Source organism: Acomys minous (genome assembly GCF_964271855.1).
Source record: "Acomys minous genome assembly, chromosome: 5".
In the NCBI taxonomy this organism is placed as follows: Eukaryota; Metazoa; Chordata; class Mammalia; order Rodentia; family Muridae; genus Acomys; species Acomys minous.
Window position 1 is genome coordinate 128,119,371 of NC_140494.1, and position 25,971 is coordinate 128,145,341.

Genomic DNA, 25,971 nt, shown 5'->3' on the forward strand with positions numbered 1-25,971 from the left:
AAATGGCTCAGAAGTTAGGAGCACTTACTGCTCCTGTAGAGGACCCAAGTTCAGTTCCTAGTACCCATGTCAGGGGACTCACAGGCATCTGCAAGTCTAGAATCACAGAATTCAATGTCCTCTTTCATCCAAGAGCACCAGATAGGAACATGATGGGCAAAAAATTACACAGGCAGGCACACAGACACAAATATATATATATATGTATTTATATATATGTATATAACATATATTTATATATTATTATATATAATATACTTATATATTATATATGTATATTATATATGTATATAATATATTGCATATTTAATATATAATAATGTATAACATTATAATGTATGTATATATAAATATAACACACACACACACATATATATATATATCCTTTAAAAAGGGGACCTAAATCATTATAGCTGTAGAATTGGGTGCCAAGCAGAAGACAAAACTGAATGACTGCAAGAGTGGACTCTGACAGTGATTGGATCTGACCTGCTTATGGTGGAGAAACTGAGGCCCAGATGGGCAAAGTGCTCTACTTAGACGATCAGAGACTGGAGAACTTCTGTTCTGGGTAGAAAGCAATTCTCCAAAATGTTGACCACGGAGACAGAGTTCCAACTGGACCTCACCCAAGATAGCCCTGACCGCATTTTGAGGACAGCCAGTCCAGCCAGCCTACCCAGTCTGCGTGATAAAGTGTCACCAGGACCACGGGATGAGGAGGTGTAGGGAGACAGAGCCACACTCTGCAGCCTCTAACAATGGGTAACTTGGCACATGTTGGCTGGGTGCTGAGGTCCAGCCTGTCTTCCTCAGATTTAAGTGAGGAAACACTGGAAGTGATGATGTGGAGGTTGATCACCTTTAGCGAAGATAGACAGCACAAAGGTGGCGTGCCGAACAGCTAGGTGCTCTGGCCCTCAGAAGCTATGAAAAGAAACTTCTAGAATCACAGCTGAAACTCTGATACCCTTGCCTGGATGCCATGGGGCCTCTGGCTCCATTGCAAGGGGTCATGAGTTTGAACCCCACCCCTCACCTCTCTGTGGGCGGAGTTAAAAGTATGGTACCTATCTCACCTGGTGACCTCCTTGGGCTGCCTGCACATGAGTGCCTGAGTCATCACTTCCAGCGAGGACCCGTGCCTCGCTCATTACTGAGGAATCTGAAGATGGAGATGACTGTGTTGAACAAAGTCCTTTGGCAGCAGTTTTCTGACCTCGTGATCAGGGTGCTTTCCCCAGGGCTGCCTCCTGCAGGCCCCTGCTGTGTGTGCCACAGTGCGTGAGTGACCAGTGGACAGGGTCCTCAGACGATGAGGCCCCTCTGTCGGAAGAAGTTCCTCACGTAGCTATCCAATGTATCCGAAAGTATATCCTTTTCATTGTATTTGAGTTTTTAAAGCTGAGAATTCTCTTAAATAAGAAACTTCCCACTCCAGTAAATTTAAAGTATGGGAAGACTCTACTCCACGGGGATAGAATAGAATGGAGTATAACTGCTGTTGCATTAGGAAAAAAATGGACTTACATTCCATTAGAAATAGAATGGCATCCCATTAAATCCAATGGAGAGAAATGTGATTGGAGGCATCTAAAAGACATTTAGTAATATTTATATATTATGAGCACATGGCTAGGCTGGGCCTCACAGCAAGACCCTATCTCAAAAATAATACCCAGAAGACTTTATTTATTTAAGACTTATTTTCTATTAATTTTAGGTGTGTGTGTGTGTGTATGTGTGTGTGTGTGTGTGTATGTGTGTGTGTGTGTGTGGTGTGTACATGCACACATGAATGCAGATATGCTTGAAGACCAACAGCATTGGATTTACCAGAGCTGGAATTACAGGTGGTTGTAAGACTCCTAATAAGAACATCGAGGCCAAACTAAGGTCTTTTTCGAGAGTAGCATACACTTTAACCACTGAGCCACTTTGCCAGTCCTAAAGTCTTTATAATTTAACCTGGCTGTAGTGATGACTTGTCACAGCCCTGGTTGCCACAGGGTCAGCTAGACTTAGGAGCCGGGAGAAGCCTGCCAAATCCCTGCACACCCCACCTCTACAGCAAGCAACTCATTTGAACTGCACCTACCACATGGCATGCTGTTGGGTGAGTTCGAAGGGAGGGTCCGCGCCAGCTGCTCTGGATGGGGTGTTGCCACTGTGATCTCTGGTGGGGCCAAGGTAGACACAGAAGCCATGAGGCAACCAGCAAAGTAAAATCTCCTTGCTCCATACTCCAAGGCGTCGCTCTCTGTGTAGCAATTGATCTTGAGATGCAAATTAGTGGATGAATCAACAGGACAGAGTAGTAAATAGAGTAAACACGTCTTAGAACTGTGGCTCTTCTTTTAGGAGCTGGGACAGACAGACCCATATCTGTATCCACCCTTATTCACAAGATGCCTTCTATGGTCATCTCTGCCAGGTGCTGTTCCCCTGCAGGGGAAGGCCTTTGGGTGCAGCACAGGAGCTCAGGAGCCAGCTCTTGAAGGAATCTGTGCAAGGGAAAATGGTTCCTGGGCATAGGATCTTGTCTTCCTTTATACCTGAGGGGCAGCAGCATTTATGTTCTGGATGAAAACATGTATTGGAGCAGACCGAAAAGACAAGGAGTCTTGCCTTCCATCTTGTACCATAGTATCTGAAAAGCTTAAAATATGCATTTCTTGCAAGCCGTTGAGACCAGATACCGTGTTTTTGTCTGCCTTTGTGTGAATCCTCATTAAAATTTGTCTTCTGTTGGGGTGGGGGGAGATGGCTTAGTGGATAAAGTGCATGGCAGGTAAGCGTGAGAGCCAGAATTCTGAGCCCCCAACAACCACGTAAAGGGTGGGTAGGCTTAATGGTCTGCATGTTATCCCGGATCTCAGAGGCAGGCACAGGAGATTTCCCAGAGCAAGTTGCCTGCCTGGGCTAGCTAGATGGTGCACCAGGCCTCAGAGTTAAGATGGAGAGAGTTCAAGAAAGACACCTGAGGATTGCCTCCAGCCTCCACTCACGTGTACACACACACACACACACACACACACACACACACACACACACACACACACACACATGCCCCCCTCCAGATTTCTCATTTGTAGTGTAGTAGATGTGGCTCTCCTTGTGGGCACAGTCCCCATCTCTCTCTTTGTTAGCTCTAGATTGGTATTGGCTGCAGTGGTGGCCCATGGTTCTATAGTTGGAAAAATGCCTTTGATGACGTCCTGGCGTGTTTCCAACTGAACCATTTATTTCACACAGTGCCCCGTTTGGCAGAGAGGTATCACAGGAGGCCTCCCCATCCATTGTCTTTGTAATTGGTCACTGAATCTTATGAATTAAGGGTAGAGCCAGCCTTAGGTCTCTACATCTGGGATGCAGAGGTGTGCGTGTCAAGACTTCAAAGTCATCCTCAGCTACACGGAGTTCTGTGGTCAGCCTGAGCTCCATGGGACCCTGTCTCAGAAGACAAAAACAAAACAGAGCAAAAAGAAATGGAACAAAAGTAGACCCAAGAGGCCTTGCTCATGTCCTGAGGTAAAGGGCTTCTGTGAGTTTATCGGGAAACGTGGTAAGCTGAGGCAATGTGTGATGATAAGGGTCTCGTGGGTATGCTTTTTAGATTTTATTTTTAGAGCAGTCTTAGGTGCGTAGCAAAGCTGAGCGGCAGGTACAAAGACTTTCCCCTCTCCCCGTCCCCCCAGCCCACGGCCCCGCCGCCGTGGCCTCGCCCCACCACACACTCCCAGCCTCCCCTATCATCGGCACCTGTGCCAGAAAAGGACTGTTTCTTTTTACAATCAACAAGCCTACACTGGGACATCATAGCCACCCTAAGGCCGCAGCTCATGTTCATGTCCACACTTGGTGATGCACATCATGCTTTTAGATCAATGTCCTCTGGCATGTAACTACTGTGTACGTGACACAGAGCAGTGTCGCCACCCTACGGGTCCCCACTACCCCACCCATTCACCCCTCCCTCCCCACAAACTCCTAGCAACCACTGATTTTTTAAATTATTTTTTTATAAAGTTGTTTCTTGGTGATATGAAGTCATATATAAATGGATAGATGTCTATGTCTTTAAAGGATATATTCATTTTTTTGAGAGCTAGGCAGGAGGATAGCTCAAACAAAACCAGCAGGAGTTCAACAGGGACCAAGGCTGGGAGATGTGTCCCTAAGTGTCTGCTGTTCTCTTTAATTGCGTGTAGATCCAGTCCTTTGCATGAAGTTTTTTAAATTGTTCCAATAGTGGATGGCTTTAAATTGAGTGCTTGTCCTGTGTTGGATTCGGGGAAGGGGGTGATTTGTATGCAGCAGCCTGTTAGGACCAATACTCTGTGTCAGGTGTGTGTGTGTGTGTGTGTGTGTGTGTGTGTGTGTGTGTGTGTGTGTGTGTGTGTGCACATCTGTCTGGAAGCCAGGGATGAGCTTAGATGTGGAGGTCAGAGGTCAGCCTCAGCTATCTTCCCCCCTCATCTGGGTTGCGACAAATGTCTTTTGATTGGTGGGCTGACACCTCTACCTCCATCCACAGACACGCTCTACCCCGAATTCCAGTGCATAAGATCCAAACTGCTTATGTAAAACACGGGCAGGGCCAAGTGAGGACGAGAAAGCAAAGGTAAGAACTTCCGTTTAGGGAAAAGTCAAGCTGCTAGTCCCAGAGTAGAAGGGAAGGGGGATCTGGATAAACTGCACTTTTCTCTTTCTTTCTTTCTTTTCTTTCTTTCTTTCTTTCTTTCTTTCTTTCTTTCTTTCTTTCTTTCTCCCTTGCTTGAGACCTCTGGGAGGAATTTTACACAGGAGTCTCTGTATAGGGGTGTTCAGCAGGCAAAAGATAAACATTTTAGGCATCTGTGCCCATCCCTGGGTAGCTTGGGTAACTGTCACTCATGGTGACCAAGGTGGCATCCCTTATCTGCTATGGGATTCTGTTTTAGGTCACGTTCACCCCGCCTCGGCTCTCTGTCCCTCCTCTGTAAAGAACAAGAGCCCATTGCAGCTCCAAGAGCCAGAGCATCCTGAACTCTCCATATTCCCAGCACCCCCTTATGGGGTTTCCTCTGCTCCAATGCTCAGTTATGAGCACTGAGAATAGGCAACAGGAGCCATCATGTAAGAGGCTTGTCCTTTCATGGGGTGGACGAGGAGTGGTCAAGGAAGGATCTCTTAGGACCAGTTTTCAGGTGGCTTAGCTGGATCGGTACATGCCAGTCCCCAAAGACAGAGCTGCATGCCTTCCTGGCAGCCTTGCTGTGCTCTCTCAGCCCCAGAGTGGAAGGTCAGGTGGAGGACCAGACAGTCGGCAGCGTCCTAAGTTCTCCCCAGCCCTGAGCCCCTACACAAAGGCTCTTAGCTTCCACACTCTGCTCAGCAACTTAGTCATCCTTCGCTGTGCTGAGACCCGCCTGGTCCACCCCTGGGCCTATGCCCTATGCTGAAGCTCACGCATCTTTTTCATGTCCCCTCCCTGCCACCAGGGCATCCGGACAGGACAGACCTGCATAGCAACATCCTCACTTGCCAAGAAAGTAATAAAAAATAAAAAATAAATAAAAAGATTCCTGATATCACCAGGGCTCCTGCCTTTCAATCCACTAGGGAAGCAAAAACCAAGTCCCTTACATAACAACTTTTTCTTAAACGGCCTCAGGACTCATGTTGTCAGTGGGTAATTCTGAGCGGCCAGGATTCGTGGAACTCACAGTGCTAGGTTTCCACATGCAATTGCAGTCATAATTACCATGAAATTATATAAGTGCAGATTACCCTGCCCTGTGTCTCATGTAAATAAGTGTGTGCCTGCTTTATGATAATGAACTGCAATGGTGTGGCTCAATAATCAGGAGGGCCCCGGAAATTTACCAGTGGGCCACCAGGCCCACAGCTTCTCTGCAGACGCCTCAGGAGGATGACTGAAGCTGGTTCAGTTTGGATCAGTCAAGCCTTGGCGAGGCACCCGAGACTGGTCTGGTTTTCTTCTCTTTCCATCGTTGCTGTTTGACCCTATGGGGCATGCTCCTGTTAAGTTGGCAACTAGAGCCCCTGAGATGTCAGCTACTCAGAGTCCACAGGCAACAACCCCCCCCAAACACTCTGGGAAAATGTTCAGTCTACCCGAACCTCGGTTTCCCCCTCTGAGAAACGGGAATGATGCCAAGGCTTGGCAGGACTGGCTGAGATGGCTGCAGAACCGCACGCTGTAAAAGCAGCAAGCTTATTGGCTGTGGCTAGGAGGCCATACAACTTCTGTACCAAGGGCTGGGTACAAAACCCTGTCAAATTATAGACACCGTCATGCTTTGTTGCTAGAGGGTGGCACATGAAATCCAGGACTGAACTTTGGCCATCTTCTGAAGAGATTGCAGGACTGTTTCTCTCCGGAAATAAGGGATGCTTTGGCTGTGTGAGAGGGAGGAATTGCACCCGGTGACAGACAAGCTGGGAGGAGACGCTGAACCCTCGCCAACACCTGGGTAAATCTGTCAGCCAGGACTCCCTTGACCAAGAAGAACTCCCATCATGCAATGCGACGACTTTTGACCCTGAATCACAGCTCACTTCTACCTTCTCCTGGATAGAGTGTCTTGGGGTTCCTCACTGGATTAGTCTCGGTGGTTCTGGTGGACTGGTGGAGGGACCTCCAGCTACCTTCCGTCAGCGCTAAGTCAGGCTTAGAGGAACTTCCAGGTTGAGTAATCCAAGAAAGGCCACTTTCCTTAGAAGCAGAGGCTCGGCTCCCTGACGTGCCTGGGACCGCACCTCAACGAATACAAAGCTGCTTCCTGACTGATGACAGATTTATTTTCCAAAGTGCCACAAAACTTGTAACCATAGTAACAAACAAAGCTATTACATAAAAATGGCTTTGCCACGTGAAAGCAATAATTACATTAAGCAGACGGGAGGAAGGGGGGGGGGGAAGGGGGCCTGATCAATGGGGAAGGCACCAGTAAATTGGACTGAAAAACAAAACAAAACAAAAAAATTTCCCTAAGTGACATGCAATTGGGGGAGGGGACGACGGGAGCGCAAGGATGAGGCCTCAGCCTTGAAGTTGAGACCAGACCCCACCAGGTGGCAGTGTGCAGAAGTCAAGGTGGCCACTTCTTCGTGGAGGGAGTTAGGACTCAGGAAGCCGGTTTACTAATTCTTCAAGACTTGGTTTGAAAGCAGTGTGCCTTCCCCTGTGGCCAGTTCGATGAGGGGAATTCCCCTGCCACCACTGACAGTGTAGAACTGGCCCAAAATTTGATGTTTATTAAAGAGGATGCTGGTCAAGAAACCTCTTTGCTATAAGCAGCTTGAGGTCAGTGAAGCCTCAGCAGGTTTTATCAGGCCTTGGGCGGAGGAAGATGGGTGCTGCCCCCCCTGCAATGAAAGCCTGCCCCTCTACACTGCTTCCCCTCAAAGCCCTTGCTTCTGGCACTGCGCTGTACTTCACAGGTACATTGGCTGGCGTTATGAAAGCCTGCCCGGGTTTCCACACTCAGCATCTCTGATTTAATTGTATGTGGTATTATAGAGAAGGCATTGTGGGTGTTTAACATCCTCAGAGCAATTCTAGGAGGAATGCTTGGTTGGCTAGGGAGCTGTTTCTTAAGGAAGGTCTGATGCCAACTGTTATACCTGGGCATGTTTGGGAGCCAAGGGTGTTGAGGACTAGGTGCCACAGAAACTTTGTGGTTTTTTTTTTCCTTGTTTAAAAAAAATAAAAAATCCAAGCAGTACAGAAAGTGCCACCCTGATCTTTCAGGCTACTTTTACAGTCATGTAGGACGTCGGAGACTTACCTTTCTCTTCTAGAGAGTTGTGAGTCAAGTGGTGTTGCCTCTAGTCTGCTCCCCAGCCAGCTAGATCTCTTCTGTGAGACTGAAAGGGTTAACACAATGCAGTTGCATCTAGGAGAATCTGACTATCTGTCTAGATCTTGTGTAATTTTACGCAATCAATCAGAGGACACCTTCAGGGACAGCCTTGGGAAAAATGTCAACTAGGCAAAACTGCCTGTCCTCCATTCCTCCTCCTCCTCTTCCTCCTCCTCCTCCTTCTCCTCCTCCCTCTCTCTCTGGTCCCCACCCAGTGGATGGAAAACCTAGCTTCCTTCCATTCTATTTTAGATGTAAATATGTTGGTGACTTAGTCAGAGCAACAAACAGCCCTTCCAGGGCCACTGCTGCCTGGGCTTTTCTTAGCACCCTTCATATCTGGAGCCCTCAGCATGTCGTAGAGAATGCGCTTGTGAGATTTACCTCACCTAGTGGCCACAGTGTCTCTGAGAGGGATCCAGTGTCAATCTGGTGGCTTACTGTTGCAGGCGTGACCCCGGAATCAGTAAGTGGCAGAGGAAGTTGAGCTTTCTTTGGTGTAGCATAGACTCCTACCCTGTACCTCTGCTTCTTTCATTGCTTCTTAGAGCCAGAGGCCCCTTCCCTGCCCCTCATAGGAACCACCAGCCACATAAGCCTGTTTATATTTAAAGCCAGAGCAATTAAAAGCCTGTGAAATTCAAAGTGTGGTTCTTGAACCACACTAACCCCATTTAAAGTATTCTGTGGCCACAGGGGCTAGAGACTCCTGTACCGCCCCGTCAGAAAGGTCATTTACCTCACTGTAGAAAGCTCTGTAAGTCATGTGCCATCGGTGTGTGGTGGCGCATGCCAATAATCCCAGTGTTCAGAGAGCAGAGGCAGGAGGATTACAAATTTGAGGCTAGCCTTGGCTACATAGTGAGAGCTTGAGAAGCTGTTTCAAAAAAATCCATCAGGAAAGGAAACCGGTCAGGGGGCGGGGCAGGAATCCAACACATTTTGACTTGAACTTGTCTTCAGTCTCCACATCCACACGAACCTGCACACAAATGTGGACACATACGGAAAATGACATGTGAAGACAAAGTGGGTGTTCAGAAGAGAGAGCCACATGCACGGTACTGTGAGCATCCTGCTCAGCCCTCCAGCTGACTCTCACTCTACCTCTGTGACTTTGACCCTAGACAGCAACTCCGGGGTGTTTAAGTGGGTTCTAAACTCAGGTAAATATTGCCCATAAGCATTCTTTACTCAGGCTGCTGCTAACAAACGTCAGCAAAGCAGGGCAGTGGCTTTGTTCTCGCTTTGGCCTTAAAATAGGGCTGCCTTTTTCTGTTTTCCACTTGACTCCTGTGACACAGAAAGACCTAGAAAGAGGTAGGTCACTAAGCACCCTGAGATGAAAGGACATCCTGGCCCCTGCCGCATGCTTGAGCAGGGGCAGGGGGTGGGGAGTTGTGCTTACTGCCTCTAAGTACATAAACAATAAGACAGCCCAGCAGCCAGCATGGAATGCCCAGATGTTGGTCAGTTTCCTCCAGGCTTTTCCAAAGAGAAGTGTGCAGGGAAGGCTGGGGTGGAAGCAAGCTGCACACTTGCTTTCCTGGCTCTACAAACCCAGAGGTGGCACAGGAGCTTCAAGTGACTTTCCAGAAAGTTGACATGGAGGCTGTGAAGTCACTGGGTCTATGCCAAGGCTCACAGCTTGAGTCTGAGTTCAGGGTGGCATGGCTTCTGAGCTCACCTCCTCCCCTCTCCCTGCCCCCAGCTCAGAAGCCAGGACAGAGCTTGGTGGGCCCCGTGCAGGAAGGCATCTGCAAGCATGCAGTCCTAGAGACTGGTGACAGACAGGTAGCATTGCTTTGCCTTTGCTGGGCATTAGCTCTTTTACATTGAACTTGTTTCTAGCACTAAATATTGGCAACGGTTCGACCACTCTGTAAATTTGGTTAAAGTCATTAAATCATACGCTTATGCATGTGGATTTTACGATATATAAATTGTGCCTCTGGAAAGCCGCACTGAAAAATTTAAATCACATCTCTTAATGGATCGTCTAAGTATCTCTCTGAAGTCTAGAGGGTTTACCGGGTTGTGCCTTAAGCAACACAGTGGACTGTTTTCAGGGCTCCTGGAGGGCTTGTTTCCCGTGTCCGGTCCCTGTGACCCCTCATTCTAAAAGTTAACAGAAACCGCCCCCTTCTTTACCCAACCTGGCTTCCCAAGTGAATGCTCAGTGTGTTCCTTTTTTACTTACTCACTGGGGAAGGAGTCCATTGCCCTGAATCAACTCCCATATTTGTATTTTAAATCTGCCTCTTGTTGCAGGATGATTTGCTTAATCCCCATGCAAGGGATTTAAAGCCTTAAGGAAGACATAGTGGAGGGGGTATTGCAGAAGCAGCAGCGCTTGCCCTCTGAGAACCTAGAAATCATGACAGGAAGGCAATCGTCTGTTGTCTGCCAGGAAGATCAGACCAAGAGCCTGGTGATGAGGAAAGACTGGACCGGCCCTGTGTTCTTAGGCACAGCCGTGTAAATGGGTTTGGGAGCAGAGCGAGTGCTCCAAGACTGGTCTAGCCATGTCAACCATCCAGAAGTGAATAGGCATCCCAGGATCAGAGTTCTGGAGCTTGCTGTTGTCTTAGTGACATCTGGGCGGTCATGAAGGCAGTAGGTATGCAGCTGACGGTGTAGCTTAACTGTAAGTGCTTGCCCAGCACGCAAGAAGCCCTGGTTTTGACCTCCCCCCACCCAGCACCATTTTAACGAGTGATATTGTGGTACACACCTAAGTCTTCAACACTCCAGAAGCGGTGGTGGGTGGGTCAGAAACTTAGGGTCAGTCTGGCTGCGTAGCAAGTTTGAGGTCATTCTGGCATATATGAGACCCCCTCGCAAATAATGCTCATACTTATTTATTTCATATCGCATATATAATTTTTTTTCCTGAGTGTGTACAGCCTTGATGGGGGTTAGAGGAGGGCCTTGGATCCCCTGGAGCTGGAGTTACAGATGGCTGTGAGCCACCACGGGCACTCTAGGGACTGAACCCAGGTCCTCGGCAAGAACAGGTGCCCTTAACCTCTGAGCCATCTCTCCGGCTCTTAAAGTGATATTTTTAGAATAAAGGAACAAGAAGATCTTTTGCATTTGTGGACTCGTGATTATTGTCATGGCTAAAAGAAGGGAAGTGAGCCTGGGTGGCTACCACAGTGCTGCTCCTAGGACTTTTAAAAGCTTAGGTGATGGCTCTGCTGGCAAATTGCCTTGATGTAAGTAAGCATAAGGACCTGTGGGTAAGCCCGCACGAATCCATGTGGAAAAGCCAGGCACCTTGGCTCTTGCTCATAATCCGTGGTGTTGGGAGGCGGAGATGGTCACACCCTTGCCGCTCGCTGACCAGCTACCCTAGCCTGCTTAGCTGTCTACTTAACGTTGTAATATGTATGCGAAATGGTGGCATGGATGGCTGTCACCTACCCGTCCAATGGCAGAGCAGAGTGCAGGCGGCTAAGCTAGTCACCTCTAGTTAATATTCATATCTTAGAGCCAGCTGCTGCCAAGCCTGATGCCCCGAGTTTGATCTGAGGCAGCTAAATAATGGAGAGAGGAGACCCTACCCCCAAAAGTTGTTGTCTGGCCTCCCAGGCACAGTGTGGTCTGTACCTCCCCCTCCACACGCAAATACACGAGTGTGAAACTAATTAATTACACTCTTTACATCTTCAGTTAAAACCATGGGGTGTAGACTGGGCAAAGCACCTGTCACCCAAGTGTAGAAACTCGAGTTTGGATCACCAGAAACCACATAAAGCTATGTATGGTACTGCACATTTGTGGGCCCCCCCCCCCATGTCCCTACGGTAGGACGAGAGACAGAAGCTTGAGGGCCAGGCAGACTGGTGGGCACAGCTAAGAACAGCAGGCGATCCTTTCTCAAACCAACTTAAAGATGAGCACTAACTCTTGAGGTTCCCTGATCTCCCAACATATGCTATGCATGGACATGTTCTCACTCGTACACATGCACATGTACGCACGTGTATACACACACACACACACACACACACACACACACCCACACACACCCACACACACCCACACACACCCTTGGGTTTTCTGAGAACCAGAATCTTTAAGATCCAGGGTTCCTTTCCACAGTGGTTCAGGGAAACCAGACAGGAAATATCAACTCCAATATGCGGGGCGTTTCCCTTTCATCTCGGACGTTCTATGCAGCCAGGATAGTGATCATTAGGCGGTAATAACCCTGGATCGGACCCCAGAGCTGTAAATCCCATGGACAGAACCACCACTTGCTTTTGTTTTTTGTTTTTTGTTTTTTTTGGCCTGTCGTGGGGTCTGGGCTGCACACAGGTAGGAAGCACTTTTATTTATTTTTCCCCTGTGCAACTCAATTACAAGGCTGAAGGGCAAACATAGATTTTTTTTTCCCTACAGGAAGCTGGGTCCTCTGACTTTCTTGATGGGTAGATTTCTGCCATGAAGGGCTAGAGCTGCTTTTAAGAGACAAAAAATCCCTGGACTGAAATAAAGAAGGGAAAATAAATAAGCAAGTGCACACTCCAGGTCACTTTCTGCCTGGCCAACAGGCTCTAGGAACCAAACAAGAAACACGGGCCCCATGCAGTGGGGAATTAGAAGCCAGAAGTCCAAGCCAGGGTTCTGTCCCCAAGCCTGACTGAGCACCCTCACTCTTCCTGTCCTCTGTTCCTGCGTCTATCACATGAGGAAAAAGAGGCCTGGGTTCACCCAGGCATCCTTTATACAGATTCTGTGACTGTTTCCTGCGCATTTTCCACAGAGTATTTCTGTCTCTGGAGAAATGCTGCAGTAAAGGCTACGTGTGAGAGACAAGGGAGGCAAGAGGAAATAGCCGCTCCTGGCTTTACTGCTAACGTTGCCGACTTCCTCTGGTAGCCACCCAGGTTCTAGGACCCAGCCCCCAAGGCTGGTGGGATCGCTGCACTTTGGGAATTGGTGAGGTCTCTTGGTTTTTAGCTGAGTGTTTGGCCTCGGGCTGGCGGAGGTCCATCTCATGGAGGCTGCAGTGGGACCCCAGGCAGGCGGGGCTCTCAGGACTCACTGTCCTGGTCCATCCTGGCAGAGGATGGGGATGAACCTGCACTGCACAGGAAGTCCCTCCTCCAACACACAGGCGATGGTACCGTGTGGAGAATCAGTGGGTTGAGCAGATGACAGCAGAGACTCTCAGGACAATTTAGTCTCCTTCCCAAGGAGGTTCACCATGGAGGAATAACAGTCTAGGCATCTAGGAAGACACACAAAGCTGCAATGACAACACAATCTACTCTCTCTCTCTCTCTCTCTCTCTCTCTCTCTCTCTCTCTCTCTCTCTCTCGTGTGTGTGTGTGTGTGTGTATGTGTGTGTGTGTGTGTGTGTGTGTGTGTGTGTGTGTAGGAGTGTGTATGTGTAGGAGTGTGTGTGTGTGTGTGTGTGTGTGTGTGTGTGTGTGTGTAGGAGTGTGCCATGCAAACATGATGACCTGAGTTCAAGCCTGAGAACCCAGTTTAAAAATCAAAAAGCTGTTAGTCATCTCGTGACCTGTAATCCTGGGAAAGTGGACACAGAAGGACCCTGTGGCTCACTGGTCAGCAAGAGTAGCTTACTTTACAAGATCCATGTCAGTGAGAGACCCTTTCTCCAAAAAGGTGGGTAGCACTGAGGAGTGCCACCCAAGATTGTTCTCTGTCCTCCACACCCATATACACACATGTCAATCCACGTGCATCCACACACCTGCACACAACACACACACACACACACACACACACACACACACACACACACACCACTAGAAATAAAAATAAATCCAAAAATAAGATTTTTAAAGGAAATATTGTAAAATAACTCCTGTCGTCAGCACACGAGGCAGCACTCTGGGTATAATTGGCCCAGTTCTTGGCATCTGGCACAGCAGCTTGTTGGCAGAACCAAGGTCTCTATATGGGTAATAAGCTCTGTGTTCTGCCTGCATTCCTAAGGCAGGGATGAGGAGAGAGACCACTATAGAAATGAATATTGAATCCAAAGTGCTATAATTGAAACCTCTGGAGAAAATGGCTCCCGAAGGATGCGGGGCTTCAGTACAGCTGGAAAGAGCCAGGACTCTCCTGGTCCTCCCACTTGCTGGAACATCCCAAGGCCTATTTTTAGCAGCAATAATAGTGCCGCCTACCCTTATCACTTTCTACTGATTTTAAAATGTGGTATTATCCTTATCCCGTCTCCCCAGAGGTGTCTTCTCTCTCTACATCGTTAGTACTTCTGGGATGGGGATGGGCAGTGGGAGATTTTCTAAGAGAAAGGCACACACGCTCAGTATTTGCATTCTGATTTGATTAGCATGTTGTTGTTGCTGCTGCTGGTGGTTAGTTGGCTTCTCCGAGTTCATTCTGACCCAAGGGAAAACATATTCACATGGAGGTAATATCTGAACAAGTCCTCTGGGCACCCCCAGAACCCTCCCACACTCACCCCACACAGCACAACGGACCTGGGTGTAAAAGTGAACACCCTTTAAGATGTCCCTGGGGCTGGAACAAACAGGCTTCACCAAGGCAGAGGGAAACTCTGCTGAGAAGACATGTGTGAGCTATGGAAGGAGACACAGGAAACACATGTGTGTCAGGTGGAGGTGGGGCACTCTAAGCACCCAGGCAGAGCCCAGGCAAAGGCTTGAGGTCAGAACCAAGCATCCCAGAACGACAGGTGTCCAGGGAAGGACCCATGGAGGGACTACCGTGTTAGCTACACAGTTGGCCACCGAGTCGGTCATGGCGGGAGCATGGCAACTGAGTGCTGAACTTGATGCTAGTATTGACTTCAGTACCTTCACAAGGACCATGGAACTCTTTGTAGCATGTGCAATCATGTCTTTTGGCTCCCAGAAATGCTAAATATCCCAACAGGGCACTCAACACTCCCATCCCCTACCCTGTACCTCAGTCTAAAAAAGATGGCTTTGCCACAGCTTTGTCCCATGGGGTCTAAAGAAACCTTCAGGTCAAGTTCCAGAAAGAGATTTCCATGTGTAGGCACGGCTAAAGAAGTCACACATTAGGAGCGCACAGTGTTGGAGGGCTGGAGAACAGGCTCTGTTAGTGGAGTGCTTGCCCGCAAAGTCCGAGGACCTGAGTCCAATCCCTAAAACAAACTGGGTGTTTCAGCACATGTTTATGATTCCTGCACTGAGGAAGCGGATCCCTAGGGCTTGCTAGTCAACCAGCCTAGCCAAATTGGTGAGCCCCAGGTTAGTGAGAGACTTGTCTCAAAAAATAAGGTGAAGAGCTATTGTTAGAAATAGCAGAATTAACCTCTGACCTTCAGACATGTATATGTACACATAAACACACACATTCTCCCTCTCTCTCTCTCTCTCTCTCTCTCTCTCTCTCTCTCTCTCTCCCTCCCTCCCTCCCTCCCTCCCTCCCTCTCTCTCTCTCTCTCTCTCTCTCTCTCTCTCTCTCTCTCTCTTTCTCACACACACACACACACACATAAATAATAAAAATATTTGATACAGCCAAGGGCACATGCCTATTATCCCAAGAGTAGGGGAGCCAGAGGCAGGTGGATCTCTGTGAGTTCGAGACCAGCCTGGTCTACAAAGCTACAAACCAAGTCCAGGACAGCCAGGACTATGCAAAGCAACCCTGTCTCAAAAAAAGAGAAAGAAAACAAAACAAAAGATTGATGTCCAATCAAAGTATTAATCCAGACTAGCTAAAGCAAATGCTTATGATATATAGTCCTGCTTCGAGAGCTGCTGTCTTCGCGGTTCCTGTCGTGCATATTTCCCACGCAGATGTTTGTGTTGAGAACTTTGACATGGGCAGCGCAGCCTCCAGACCCTGTTTGAAAAATCACACTTGGAAAAAAAAAGATCCTCGAACGCACATGTGGTGGTTGGCGCTTTGTGTTAATTACATTTGAATAGAGAGTCGGTGATAATTCACTGGCCCAGTCCCTGGTAGTTAATTTTGTTCTATCCAGGGGAAAATTCTGCTGGGTCTATGAGCAGCTACGGTGCAATTAGACAGCAAGAAGGTTTTTGTCCGTTCCGCTGCTATTGATTAGTATTTACTTTAAAAAGAGTAAAAGCTGTTCCCTGGCGCTGATGCTGCCTAATCTGTCAAAGAAAAGGCTGAGCATTTCAGAGACACAGAGCAAGCGTGTTCATATGTTATGAAACCCCCCCAAAAGAGTCCAGGGGAAAAAAAACCTCTCCAACTGGTTTTAATGATGCTCAAATAAAAGGCAGAGACCACAGCCAAGATCTCATTAAAAGAAGTCTTTTTGTAGATTTGCTTATTTATTTATGAAACACCTCTGAAATATTTATAAACGCTTCCCTGATATTTGTCTGGAAATTCATGTTAGGGTTTCTTTGGTGGAAGGGCTGGGGGGGGGGCAGGAAATAAAGGGAAGACTGTGAGTTGGAAGAAAAGGACAAATTCTATGCCTTTTCCCCCTGTAGCTGGAAATGGATGTGGCAGGGTATACCAAGATGTCACTAGGGGGTGCCCCAAGAACCACTAACTTGCTCAGCACAGGTGATCCAACCTGCCTGGATCTCTTCAGCAGAAGCCAGAGCGATCACCGGTGCTCTGTTTAATTTTCCTGACAGAACCGGGGCAGATCCAGGCGCTCTGAGGCCTTTGTCTCTTCCTTCTCTTTTAGAGCTATTTATTAATTGAAATAATAGTTACGTTACCCCTCGACTCAGACCCACTTTCATCTGTTTAGCAACCACTTTCCACGAAACACAAAAGAGCTCAGTGGTGACACTTGTGTCTTAATTAACCGTTGAATACCGTATAGAGCAACTGTCATTGTTCTTGTCACTTGAAAGAAAGCACAGTGGTCCCTGCTTGAAAAAAAAAAACTGAACCGACACATGGGGGGGGAGTTAATCTAATGAGGTGTCTTTGACATGTTTTAAGAATTGCATTTCTTTTTTAAGATTTATTCTTGTTTTCTTAATTATGTGTATGTATGAAGGACACACCAGCTCCCTGGAGGTGTAGTTACACGTGGTTTTGTGAGCCACTTTGTGGATGCTAGGAGTCAAACTCAGGTCCTCTGTAAGAGCAGCGAGCACTGTCATTGAGTCATCGCTCCAACCCCAGCATTTACCCCTCAAAGCCATGATCCTTAGTATCCCCCTAGCAGGGCAAGCCAGGCGCTGGTCCACTAAAGAGAAAGCTAGGGAATTTACATGTTCCCTTACTGGCTAGAAAGACCTTGGTCTCCCAGTGACTCTGGGAAACAATCCAAGGTGGGGGATGATAACAGAGCTAAAACTGTCATTTTAAAGAGGAGGAGGGGCTGATGCCAGTTGCTAACACTAACATAATTCCATGCCCGTCCAACCCATGGGTACCAAGTACGTCACTCAGACTGGAGCCTCCTGCCCACACCTGTATATGTACGAATGCATCGCAACCTTGACACTCTTCTGGGTTCCTCTGGGTATTTCATGTGTGGTTAGGGTCTGCTTGCTATTCTGAGCTCTCTCCTCATGTCATCTGCATTGGTCTTGGTCACCTCAAATCACGTCACCACTGTTTTTCTTGACTGGGACACATGGCTTGCTTCCCCTGAGCCCCAACCCTGTCCTGTCTCTCATTCCCTACACGGAACAGCTGCTGTGCTCCTGTGAGAGCAAACCGCACAGAGCTTGAACACTGCCGTACTAGAATTTGATGCGACGTTTCTTTGTGTCCGTCCATATAGCCCTCTTCTTCCTATGGCCTACATAGCCCCTAGAAGAACAGACGGAGGAGACTAGACACCTGCCATTACATCGAAAGAGAGCATCTGGCGAGTGAGAAAGTTTCCATGTGTGAGGAACGGTTGGCATTGTCAGATGGTCCCACAGTCACCCTGACTCTGTATGCTCTCCTCAGCCTCCGAATTTGTCCATTCATATTCTACACCCCCCCCCCGCTTGTCATAATTGAGTCTACCATCTTCACTGGAAGCTTCTAGGCCAACAGTGTCCAAGACAAAGGAAACAGTATCATCTTCTCCTACCCACAATGCATCTGAAACTCAGCTGGGTCCCAGTGGGGCTCCCTGCATCATCAAGGTGAACCTTATAAGGGAAAGAGTTCTAGCAAAATCCTTGATACACCTGAGACAGATAAGGGTGCACACAATTTAGCCTCCGGCTTCTTGCAGATACCATGATGCTGCAGACACATGGTGTCTGAACTTTCAAAAAGGCCTTCATGCCCAGGGACTACTTGGCAGACTCCTTGTGGAAAACACAGTGCGACCCTCCACTCACACCCAGGTCCGAGAGCAGGCAAGCATCCTGCACAAGTATTAGTGAACTTTCATTGTTTTTAGGCAAACGAGACACTTCATAGATAACTGCATATACACGTAGGATGGACGCTCACAAGCTGGCCAAGCCAGTGGGACTGCAGGGCATTTTTCCAACAGAGCTTTGCATAGGACATTTTAATTCATTAGGAGATACTGTACTCCGCGTTGCCACCTCATTTAAGAGTCTGTTATGTGAACTTTTAAGGATCAATCTTCTTCTATTTTGCATAATTCTAAAATCATGGTCCCTGGAGGGCAATCACCCTTGTAGTAAGCATTGTGTTTCTCCTTATTCCAAATAATGTATGCGCTCCTCTGTACCTTTGCATTGGGATGGCCCGGTGCGTTCAGGATTTGTCTCTTGGAAAAAGAGTTGGGGGGAACAATTCTAGAAAAAAAATCTTTCCTATATACTGAGTCTAGGGCCTGGAGAGGCCAAGGAAGCCAAAGTAAAGGGAGCAGAACCAGAACTCCCAGAATGAATGATGACCACAGCGCAAGAAGCCTCTGGAAGGTCTTTCCTGTAAGGTTTTGTGCCAATTGGCCAACGGGATCCTGAAATGCAGCCAGCAGCGGAAACCGCCATTCTCACCCGGGTCTTTGGAGGAAGCCAGCGAGTGCCACGGTGAGAAAAGGCAGGAGCTGGCCTTTGCCTGCGGTTAGCCTCCTGTTTCTGGGTGCATTGTCCCCCTTGATGGCAAAAGCAGCTTTGTCTTCTCTTTAGACCCTTCAGAACAAGTAAGATAAACATGGACCCTTGGATGGATGCCTACTGAATGCTGGGAACTTGATTACACCGAAGTGTCACCTCCACCTGGCAGATTGAGGAAGAAAGATTGAGCAAGTGTCCCCTCCACAGAGAGGAAGGCATCAAGTACACCAAGTGCTTTGGATCATCCCACTTTCTTTCCAAGGTGTTCTCTCTCTCTCTCTCTCTCTCTCTCTCTCTCTCCTCTCTCTCTCTCTCTCTCTCTCTCTCTCATCTCCAACTTGATTTTTTTGTAGATAAGAAAACAGTTCTCAATTAAGATACATAACATACTTGAGGGGAGACTCATGCGTCCCCCACCTCACAGCATCCCACAGGCTGCCACAGACGAGCAGGACAGGGGCTGAGGGTGCGGGTCAGCTGGTAGCCTGCTCGCCTTGCAGCCATGAACCCCTGGGTTTGTTTCTCAGGGCTGCATCAGCTGGGTGTGCTTGGCTGTTGTCCCAGCGCTTGGGAGGGAGAAGCAGAAGTTCAAGGCCTGCCTCAGCTGTTCAAAGTCAGCGTGGGTGGAGCTGCATGAAACCCTATGTGAAAAATTAAATAGAGGAGGAAGAGGAGGAGGAGGAGGAGGAAGAGAGGAAACATGAAGAAGAGGAAGAGAAAAGAAGAAATCTTCGGTTCAGAGGTGAAGCCAAATCATGGCCACCTCTGACCCTGAACTCAGTGACATCTCTCGTCCATGGTGGGATTGTTTGTGTGTTGGTGGCATGAAAGTGGCAGAGACTACAAACCAAGCTTCCTTTCTCTAAGAGAGGCATTACCTGTCGGCCAGCATATCTCTGTCCTTTCTCTCTCTCCTCGTGATGACTCCTACTAGGCCACCATGGAAGCAAGCCTCTGGACAAGTCTAAGAAGGAGTTTAAAACCAGGCAGAATGAGGCAGCAGCAGCCCGCGCGTGCTTGGGTCCCGTAACTGAATAGAAGCACAGCAGTGGTCCCCTCACCGCACCTGCCGCCTGTGGATGCAGTGTGACCAGCTGCCTCCCGCTCCCGCTGCTGTGTATTCCCTCCGTGATGGACAGCTGAGCCAGACAGACCCTCCCTTCCATGGCCTCCTTTTGCTAGGTTTTCTGTCACAGCGGTGATAAAAAGCAGTCATGCTGTCCCCCACCTTTCTTCCTGAGCCAAGCTAATGCTTTCTTTTAATTGTCCTGTCCCTATAAGATGACCCAGGATGGAGTTTGAGTAGGCACAGGGTGAGCCCGGTGCATCTCTTGGCATCCATGTAAGTTCAGAGCAGCTGACTTTACAGGTAGAAGGCTTGAGTGGCGGGCTATCCCCATGTGTGAAGGAGATTGTCTTCCTTGTCTGAATTGAAAGGACAGGAAGCTGACCACAGCCCAGAAATACCTATTCATAAGCCGGACCTGATAAATGTGCAGCTGTGCTGTGTGACCTTTGCCTAATCGTAAAAGTGAGATAAGCAAGCAGTTGTCAGAATCTCCAAAACATTCCGTTTATCTGACCATATGACCCTGTTAGGATGGCTGCGTCTCTCTCTCTGTCTCTGTCTGTCTGTCTGTCTGTCTGTCTGTCTGTCTGTCTGTCTCTCTCTCTCTCTCTCTCTCTCTCTCTCTCTCTGTGTGTGTGTGTGTGTGTGTGTGTGTGTGTGTGTGTGTGTGTAAACCCAGCTCTAGAGTATTCCTGAAAGTCACAAGCCATCTAGCCTAGCCAAATAAGCAAGCTCCATGTGATGGAACCCCCCCCCCATCTCAAAAAAAAGAAGATGGAAAACTTAGGAAGATACTACATGTGAAGCTCTGCCCTCCCACTTCATGAGCACATGCACACACACACACACATGCACACACACATGCATTCAAAATGCACACACACATGCACACACTTTAAAAAATAAAAAAAATTTTAGTCATATGAGAGAAAAAAATATGGAAAAAATGAGTTCAGATGACATGGCAACATCTTGCTGTGTGATTCAGGTCTACGTCTGAGGTAGTCTCACTCGCATTTCTCGAACAGTGGCCCAGGAGAGCAGTGTGACTCATTTTGTTGTTTGGGCGCCTGGTTCCCAGGCGCTGAGTCCCCTGTGTCTTACAGCACACTCAGGGGGGTGCCAGGAAATATTTAAAGAGCGGAGGAAAGCAGTGATTCTTGTCATGTGTCAGACCCGTGTGAACCGCCAGCTTGGGGCGGCTCACAGTTTCACTGGTGGAGCCGTCTGCATTCAGCGGCGTCACAATAGTGCAAAACTGGGGGTTTGGGGTATCGCTGTCATGTCAAGTAGGGCCCCCAAGAGAGTCAGGAAGGGACAGGAAGTGAGGCTGAGGGTCTCCAGTGCAATGCCAAGCTCCAAGCAGTGGTCTGGCACGCACCAGGCACATGTGTCTTGTCAGTAAGTACTTGTGACTGTTTAACAACAAATTAAAATATGGATTTCCTTTAGTTTGTATCCTTTTTTTTTTAACCTATTAAATTTGGGGGGGTATAAACACTATGTTATTTGGGTTTATTTAATAAATAAAGAGCATGATTGAGTGTTTATTTAGGATATGTGGGCTGTAAGAACAGAAAAGAAAAAGCCAGATGAATCATTAAGGACATCATGAATCAAAAACCATTTGGAGGTTTCCCAGTGAGAACAGGAGGTGATTGGTCAGTGTTCGCTGTGGAATTTGGGTCGTGAAGCACCTTTGCATGCTCCATGTAGGCACGATTTCAGTAACAAACATGCAGCGGGCAAACACGTGCGCATGAGGTTTTCCTGACCTAAATGAAGAAGCAAGGAATGATCTTAGCGTATTGTGCGTACCATGGTCAGATCCGTTCAATGTTCATGTCTGTAGAACCTGTGTGGAGGGGTTCATGTTTCCCATCTGGGGAATCTGGGGATCAGACACTCGGCTCCAATCGTACATCTGTAGTAAGTGACTCCATCTGGCTCAGGCAGGTGGCGCCTCAGCCACCAGCACACTGGACTGTTCTGACAGCAGCATTAAAATAGCCAGCCATGTGCTTCAACATAAATCTATAAGGTGTCATTTTCTGATGCCTGTGACAATCCACGTGTCTTACAGGCTCCTCTTGTATCTCATTTGCCTGTGTTGGCCGTTTTGTGTCTGTGCCTCATTGACTTGTTAGAAGATTTGTGTGTGTGTGTGTGTGTGTGTGTGTGTGTGTGTGTGTGTGTGCCTGTGTGTATGTGCATGCCTGCGTATGTGTGTGCCTGCATGCATGTTTGTGTGTGTGTGTGTGTGTGTGTGTGTCTGCGTGTGCCTGCGTGTGCTTGCATGTGTTTGCCCTTGAGCGTGCGTGCTATGAATACCAGTGTGTAGTTGTGTCCACCTGCATGCACTTGTGCAGAGACCAGAGGAGAATGCCTGTTACTCCTAGTCTGTCACTCAGTGCCTTATTCCTTGAGACAGGAATGCTTCACTCTCCACCCTCTGCAGCACTGGGTTATAGGTGTGCGCACATGCGTGTGCCCACGTGTAGTTTTCTGTGTGGGTGCAGGGATTCAAACTCATGCCCTTCATCTACAGAGCCGTGCCCTCGGCACCCACAGTAGACGTTTTAATAGTTTATCTTTCCTTAATGGTGAAACAGTATCACCCAGTTTGGAACGTTTAAGCTGGAACTTCGTAGTTTGTACCCAACCGAGGTAAAATATGACGCATAAAGTCCTCCGCGCTGTGGCTGTGAGGGTGTGTGCGCCTCAGGACCCATCCCAGTAACTAGAGGCATCTAGAAACGTGCTTTTTCCTCACACCGATGCCAATGCTGTCCTGTTGGGAACCGACTACGGCGACGTTGCAGAGGCTGTCCTTTGCTGGTCTCCGCGTGGGGCTGAGCAGGTTTCCAGGTTGGAAGCCAGTCTGACTGAGCTGCTGTCAGCCTCCTATATTAGCTGGATTAGGGCGTCCTTAACAACCTCTCAAAAAGAGTTTGACTTTGTGGCCTGACATTTGTAAAATGGATATTCTGCACACACGTTCCCCAGATTTTGTTGACTGAGAGATTACCCAAACTCTATCCCGATAAAGCCTTGTTTAATCTGGGCTTACTCGGTCCTGTGTTTAGTCTGAAGTGTGGGGACTCTCTGTGGGGAGGAGGCTGAGTTCTGCTCTCTCGAGGCTTTCTGTTGACGCCCGCCCGCGCCTGCGCGAAGGGTGGAGGCGGTTCCTGTGGTTGCGCAGGCGCAGGTGAGATGTCTGCCAACCTGGCTTGAACTCGGTGCCTCAGAGGACGCACAGCTGAGGACTGCTGCCTTAAGCTCGCTCAGGAGCTCCATGTCTGGGTTACTTACCTTTTACTACTAACTACTAGTAACTAACCTAGTTACTGCCCTGAATTTCCCCTTTTTCTTTCTCATGAATGTAGAGATTGTGCTATTTCCCATCTGCACGTGTGCATCAATTAGATAAAAGCAGTAAAAGATGTCCAGATGGGTCATATGAATTGGCTGATCTCGACACTCTAGTTTTGATGGGTTCAGAGAGCCATATGTTAAGTTTCTTGCATGCACGTGTGTGTGCGTGTGTTTATGTGTGCACAAACGCGGACGTGTGTGTGTGTGTGTGTGTGTGTGTGTGCGCGAGCGCATGTGTGTGTGTCTGTGTGTATTGGGGGTGGGGGTGTTGAATGTGGTATAAGATGACATGCTGGTCTTGTTTCTCTAGGGAGGATTTGGACCCCACCTGAGTCCAATGCTAAATTTACTGATGCATGAAGGCCAATTACTGGGCAGCAGTTTTCTGGGCATTATGAGACTCTCTAGGGAACGCCTACCAAGTGCGTAGCTTGCCTCCAGTGCCCACCCAGCCTCCTGTCTGTTCCCTGAAAACCACAGCCGGCCTGAAGAGACCTCTGCACAGTGTCTTTGAGCAGTTTCTCCTGGAGCATTCACCATCCCAGCCCACGGGATATTTCCCAACACAGCCGAACGGAAGTACTGGCTTACTTTCTACGGAGTTCTGCCTCATTCTGTCAGCCTCCGGAGGAGTTGGGCTGTGCAGAGCTGTCTGGTTTAGCACAGATCCCCACACCTAGAACTAAGCCTGCACTAGTACCAAACAGAAAGCTCCAGAGCCTAGAGACCACTCGATCCTCACCCTACTCCTGCTTTAGAGTCCTCAGAATCCAGTCTCGATCTTTGCGCCATCATTTACCAGAATGCTTGGGACCAGCTCCCTCCTCTCTGGGCTCTGGAGTAGACTCGGTAATCCCATGTCCCTGCCCTCCTGTGTATAGGACTCTGCAGCAGACCTAGCAGAACCTAGCACACTGTAGGTGCTCACAGCCGTGTGTCTCTCTCTCCCAGCCCTTACGTTCTTTTGACTTATACTTCAGACCCCACTTCAACATTTGAGCTACACGGGGAGAAGAGAAGGAGGGGGTTGGGCTGAAAGCAGCATCCGGTCCGGATCCTACCTGCTCACGGGCCTCTTCCGTCTTCTCTCATGGTCTTCCCATCTTTACCTTGGGCACGGCTTGACATGGCCCCTTTGTATGACTCTGCGGCTTAGCAGGAAGCTTGTGAAACCGAAGTGAATGAATTAGGGCTAAGATTTACAACCGTTGGCTCTAACTGGGGGGGGGGGCACCACACCTGTACAGGATTTTGCTGCTTCCAGTATGAGAGGGATCCCCTGGCAGACAACATTGCCCAGGGTCGTCCCTTCAAGGATCTGCAGAGAAAGGTCACGAGTTCTTTAGAAATGCAAGCACCTCAGTATGAGGATCAAGGGACATGGTTCAGGCAAACTCGAGCATGTGTGTTCAATCCTCAGAGTTCATAATTTAAAAAAAAAAAGAAAGAAAAAAGTAACACATTATGACATGCAATTGTACTCCCATTGCTGGGGGAGCAGAGACAGGCAGATCCCTAGGGCTCACTGGTTACCCAGCCTAGTTTACTTGCTGAGTTCCAGGCCAGGGAGAGAACTTGTCTCAAACAGTAAGATGGACAGTGTCTGAGCAATGACACTGTGGTTTTTCTCTGGCTGCCACATGTGCATGCACACATGTATGCACACACAGAGACGCACATGGGCATACACATACACAGAATTTTTAAAGATTTATTTTATTCTATGCATACGAGTGTTTCATCTGCATGTGTGTCTGTGCACCGCACACATGTCTGGTTTCCTAGGAGGTCAGAAGAGGCCATTGGATCTCCTGGAACTAGGGTGTCAGATGGCTGTGAGCGGCCTTGTGAGCCCTGAGACCCGAACCCCGATCCTCCGCGAGAGCCGCAAGCGCTCCTCACTACCAAGCCATCTCTCCAGCCCCACATGCAAATTTTGAGGGTCCAAAAAAAATCTGTGTTTAGCTTTAGTGTGTCTCTTAAGTGGGTGTGCAAAAGAAAAATATCCACTGATGGTAAATCAAACTGAAACAAACTCTCATTCTCAACCCAAAATAGGCACTCTGGGTTTCGGAACCTGTCAGCGTGAAAAACGGGTTCACACTTTCCTCCACACAGTGATCTTGGCGCGGTCTCCCCTCCCTCTGCAGGGAGACGATTTGAGGCTAATGCTTAACTTGATCTTTGATGAAAGGTGGGCGGGGAGGCGGGGTGCTGCTCTGAGGTATGTCCTGATCATTCAACCCACAAGCACAGATCTGGAGAAGCCCCATTTGAGACAGTGAGTAACTGGCTCTGATGTACAATCTGGTCAGGACAGTCCTAGAGGGAAACATGTGCAACTGCAGGCCAGCCTGATTGTCTGCTGAGGAGTGCAGCTCTTCCTGGTCCTCTCTAGTCATCTCTCTCTCTCTCCTTTGTTTGACAGCTTCCTCCAGGCATCAGAACCCCTGTTGCCCATTAAGAAATACACAGGTGTGGGCTGGAAAGATGGCTCAGAGGTTAAGAGCACTGTCCGTTCTTCCAAAGGTCCTGAGTTCAGCTCCCAGCAACCACACGGTAACTCACAACCATCTATGATGAGATCTGGTCCCCTACTCTGGCATGGAGGCAGAACACTGTATAAATAATAAATAAATCTTTTTTTAAAAAATAAATACACAGGGGTGTAATACACACA

At 48.3% G+C, this 25,971-nt stretch overlaps 1 protein-coding gene across 3 annotated transcripts in view; it reads left to right on the forward strand.

Annotated features, from left to right (window-relative positions):
* The window catches only part of RORA (RAR related orphan receptor A), a 764,431-nt gene that overhangs the window by 305,875 nt on the left and 432,585 nt on the right, over positions 1-25,971 (forward strand). The gene's annotated exons all lie outside the window — the stretch shown is intronic.